Source organism: Ambystoma mexicanum, chromosome 4q (genome assembly GCF_040938575.1).
Source record: "Ambystoma mexicanum isolate Mex_15411 chromosome 4q, UKY_AmexF1_1, whole genome shotgun sequence".
Lineage (NCBI taxonomy): Eukaryota > Metazoa > Chordata > Amphibia > Caudata > Ambystomatidae > Ambystoma > Ambystoma mexicanum.
This window is the reverse complement of record NC_090928.1, coordinates 436760047-436765402: the sequence shown is the minus strand read 5'-3', so window position 1 is coordinate 436765402 and position 5356 is coordinate 436760047. Positions and strand designations below refer to the sequence as shown.

Sequence of the window (5356 nt, the reverse complement as noted above, 5' to 3'; positions counted from 1 at the left end):
ATTCAAGGGTTTATGTCAGTGGTAGAGCGTAGGAGTGCAGTTCAAGAAGTCCCTGTTTCATAACCATATACCCCTTTCAATAGATCCTGTTAAAATGTTTTTCAACCCAATGCACTGTAAGAAACAATAAGATATATCATCATTTCATATACAAAACAATGAACATTTGGGTTTAACTATGCTCTTAGCACAACATCAACAAACTGCTGTAGAGAAGCAGTTACGTTTTGCAGAATTTGTGCATTTGACAAAAGTTTTTTTCCATGTTCCAATATCTACATGTGATACGAAATGTATGAATTCTTGCAATGGAAACCTCACTGTATTTTACCAAGGCAGATAAAGGACATCTTGTGTACACATTATAGTTATAAGGAGGGTTTGGTGGCTGAAAATGCATTGCTTTGATGGTGATTGCATGTTGCTTCCACTTTGTACATATTACTGAATTAATAAAGGTGAACATTTCAGTATTGGGGGTATAGCTCAGTGGTAGAGCATTTGACTGCAGATCAATAAGTCCCTAGTTCAAATCTGGGTGCCCCCTTGTCCAATTGTTTCACCTGTAGAAATATTTTTTTAAATAAATTGAAGAAAACATTTACAATCTTAGCATTTTATGTAATGAGCAACACATTTCTACATTTGAAATACTCCTGATCATCACCTGAAACATAGGGTAAACACCATTAAGCTGTTTAGGATTTTGTCGTATGATACAAGCTGTGTTTTACATTCACCCAAGTTCTACTGGTGATATTATCAGTTTGAAATAGTCCATTGGAAGCTGATATGAATGTTATAAAACTGTGGTGGAAACCAATAATATGCCCTCAATGAAATGTATTAATTTGTACAGCTGACCAGAAGTGCACTGATGTCATTAGTTCTACAAGTTCCATACAGTCACCCACTCTATCACCTTTTTAAAAAAGGGCAGTTTTCAGCATTCAAGGGTTTATGTCAGTGGTAGAGCGTAGGAGTGCAGTTCAAGAAGTCCCTGTTTCATAACCATATACACTTTTCAATAGATCCTGTTGAAATGTTTTTCAACCCAATGCACTGTAAGAAACAATAAGATATATCATCATTTCATATACAAAACAATGAACAATTGGGTTTAACCATGCTCTTAGCAGAAAATCAACAAACTGCAGTAGAGAAGCAGGTACATTTTGCAGAATTTGTGCATTTGACAAAGGTTTTTTTTCCATGTTCCAAGATCTACATGTGATACGAAATGTATGAATTCTTGCAATGGAAACCTCACTGTATTTTACCAAGGCAGATAAAGGACATCTTGTGCACCCCTTATAGTTATAAGGAGGGTTTGGTGGCTGAAAATGCATTGCTTTGATGGTGATTGCATGTTGCTTCCACTTTGTACATATTACTGAATTAATATAGATGAACATTTCAGAATTGGGGGTATAGCTCAGTGGTAGAGCATTTGACTGCAGATCAAGAGGTTCCTAGTTCAAATCTGGGTGCCCCCTTGTTTACCGGTAGAAATATTGTTTTAAATAAATTGAAGAAAACATTTACAATCTTAGCATTTTATGTAATGAGCAGCACATTTCTACATTTGAAATACTCCTGATCATCTCCTGAAACATAGGGTAAACACCATGAAGCTGTTTAGGATTTCTTTGTATGATACAAGCTGTGTTTTACATTCACCCAAGTTCTACTGGTGATATTATCAGTTTGAAATAGTCCATTGGAAGCGCATATGAATGTTATAAAACTGTGGTGGAAACCAATAGTATGCCCTTAATGAAATGTATTAATTTGTACAGCTGACCAGAAGTGCACTGATGTCATTAGTTCTACAAGTTCCATACAGTCACCCACTCTATCACCTTTTTAAAAAAGGGCAGTTTTCAGCATTCAAGGGTTTATGTCAGTGGTAGAGCGTAGGAGTGCAGTTCAAAAAGTCCCTGTTTCATAACCATATACCCTTTTCAATAGATTATGTTCAAATGTTTTTCAACCCAATGCACTGTAAGAAACAATAAGATATATCATCATTTCATATACAAAACAATGAACAATTGGGTTTAACTATGCTCTTAGCACAAAATCAACAAACTGCAGTAGAGAAGCAGATACATTTTGCAGAATTTGTGCATTTGACAAAAGTTCTTTTCCATGTTCCAAGATCTACATGTGATACGAAATGTATGAATTCTTGCAATGGAAACCTCACTGTATTTTACCAAGGCAGATAAAGGACATCTTGTGTACCCCTTATAGTTATAAGGAGGGTTTGGATGCTGAAAATGCATTGCTTTGATGGTGATTGCATGTTGCTTCCACTTTGTACATATTACTGAATTAATATAGATGAGCATTGCAGAATTCGGGTTATAGCTCAGTGGTAGAGCATTTGACTGCAGCTCAAGAGGTCTCTAGATCAAATCTGGGTGCCCCCTTGTCCAACTGTTTAACCTGTAGAAATATTTTTTTAAATAAATTGAAGAAAACATTTACAATCTTAGCATTTTATGTAATGAGCAACACATTTCTACATTTGAAATACTCCTGATCATCACCTGAAACATAGGGTAAACACCATTAAGCTGTTTAGGATTTTGTCGTATGATACAAGCTGTGTTTTACATTCACCCAAGTTCTACTGGTGATATTATCAGTTTGAAATAGTCCATTGGAAGCTGATATGAATGTTATAAAACTGTGGTGGAAACCAATAATATGTCCTCAATGAAATGTATTAATTTGTACAGCTGACCAGAAGTGCACTGATGTCATTAGTTCTACAAGTTCCATACAGTCACCCACTCTATCACCTTTTTAAAAAAGGGCAGTTTTCAGCATTCAAGGGTTTATGTCAGTGGTAGAGCGTAGGAGTGCAGTTCAAGAAGTCCCTGTTTCCTAACGATATACCCTTTTCAATAGATCCTGTTAAAATGTTTTTCAACCCAATGCACTGTAAGAAACAATAAGATATATCATCATTTCATATACAAAACAATGAACAATTGGGTTTAACCATGCTCTTAGCACAAAATAAACAAACTGCAGTAGAGAAACAGTTACATTTTGCAGAATTTGTGCATTTGACAAAGGTTTTTTTTCCATGTTCCAAGATCTACATGTGATACGAAATTTATGAATTATTGCAATGGAAACCTCACTGTATTTTACCAAGGCAGATAACGGACATCTTGTGTACCCCTTATAGTTATAAGGAGGGTTTGGTGGCTGAAAATGCATTGCTTTGATGGTGATTGCATGTTGCTTCCACTTTGTACATATTACTGAATTAGTATAGGTGAACATTTCAGAATTGGGGGTATAGCTCAGTGGTAGAGCATTTGATTGCAGTTTAAGAGGTTCCTAGTTCAAATCTGGATGCCCCCTTTTTTTAAATAAATTGAATAAAACATTTACAATCTTAGCATTTTATGTAATGAGCAACACATTTCTACATTTGAAATACTCCTGATCATCTCCTGAAACATAGGGTAAACACCATGAAGCTGTTTAGGATTTCTTTGTATGATACAAGCTGTGTTTTACATTCACCCAAGTTCTACTGGTGATATTATCAGTTTGAAATAGTCCATTGGAATCTCATATGAATGTTATAAAACTGTGGTGGAAACCAATAACATGCCCTCAATGAAATGTGTTAATTTGTACAGCTGACCAGAAGTGCACTGATGTCATTAGTTCTACAAGTTCTATACAGTCACCCACTCTATCACCTTTTTAAAAAAAGGCAGTTTTCAGCATTCAAGGGTTTATGTCAGTGGTAGAGCGTAGGAGTGCAGTTCAAGAAGTCCCTGTTTCATAACCATATACCCTTTTCAATAGATCCTGTTAAAATGTTTTTCAACCTAATGCACTGTAAGAAACAATAAGATATATCATCATTTCATATACAAAACAATGAACATTTGGGTTTAACTATGCTCTTAGCACAACATCAACAAACTGCTGTAGAGAAGCAGTTACGTTTTGCAGAATTTGTGCATTTGACAAAAGTTTTTTCCATGTTCCAAGATCTACATGTGATACGAAATGTATGAATTCTTGCAATGGAAACCTCACTGTATTTTACCAAGGCAGATAAAGTACATCTTGTGTACCCCTTATAGTTATAAGGAGGGTTTGGTGGCTGAAAATGCATTGCTTTGATGGTGATTGCATGTTGCTTCCACTTTGTACATATTACTGAATTAATATAGATGAACATTTCAGAATTGGTGGTATAGCTCAGTGGTAGAGGATTTGACTGCAGATCAAAAGGTCCCTAGTTCAAATCTGGGTGTCCCCTTGTCCAACTGTTTTACCTGTAGAAATATTTTTTTAAATAAATTGAAGAAAACATTTACAATCTTAGCATTTTATGTAATGAGCAACACATTTCTACATTTGAAATACTCCTGATCATCACCTGAAACATAGGGCAAACACCATTAAGCTGTTTAGGATTTTGTCATATGATACAAGCTGTGTTTTACATTCACCCAGGTTCTACTGGTGATATTATCAGTTTGAAATAGTCCATTGGAAGCTGATATGAATGTTATAAAACTGTGGTGGAAACCAATAATATGCCCCAATGAAATGTATTAATTTGTACAGCTGACCAGAAGTGCACTGATGTCATTAGTTCTACAAGTTCCATACAGTCACCCACTCTATCACCTTTTTAAAAAAGGGCAGTTTTCAGCATTCAAGGGTTTATGTCAGTGGTAGAGCGTAGGAGTGCAGTTCAAGAAGTCCCTGTTTCATAACCATATACCCTTTTCAATAGATCCTGTTAAAATGTTTTTCAACCCAATGCACTGTAAGAAACAATAAGATATATCATCATTTCATATACAAAACAATGAACAATTAGGTTTAACCATGCTCTTAGCACAAAATAAACAAACTGCAGTAGAGAAACAGTTACATTTTGCAGAATTTGTGCATTTGACAAAGGTTTTTTTTCCATGTTCCAAGATCTACATGTGATACGAAATGTATGAATTCTTGCAATGGAAACCTCACTGTATTTTACCAAGGCAGATAAAGCACATCTTGTGTACCCCTTATAGTTATAAGGAGGGTTTGGTGGCTGAAAATGCATTGCTTTGATGGTGATTGCATGTTGCTTCCACTTTGTACATATTACAGAATTCATATAGGTGAATATTTTAGAATTGGGGGTATAGCTCAGTGGTAGTGCATTTGACTGCAGATCAAGAGGTCCCTAGTTCGAATGAATCTGGGTGCCCCCTTGTCCAGCTGTTTTACCTGTAGAAATCTTTTTTTAATTAAATAAATTGAAGTAAACATTGACAATCTTAGCATTTTATGTAATGAGCAACACATTTCTACA

The 5356-nt window shown here is 35.4% G+C and overlaps 1 non-coding gene across 1 annotated transcript; it reads left to right on the top strand.

Annotated features, from left to right (window-relative positions):
• Positions 1-1424: 1424 nt before the first annotated feature.
• TRNAC-GCA (transfer RNA cysteine (anticodon GCA)) lies at positions 1425-1496 on the top strand. Its single transcript has one exon. It is a non-coding gene; the product is annotated as a tRNA-Cys (tRNA).
• Positions 1497-5356: the final 3860 nt, after the last annotated feature.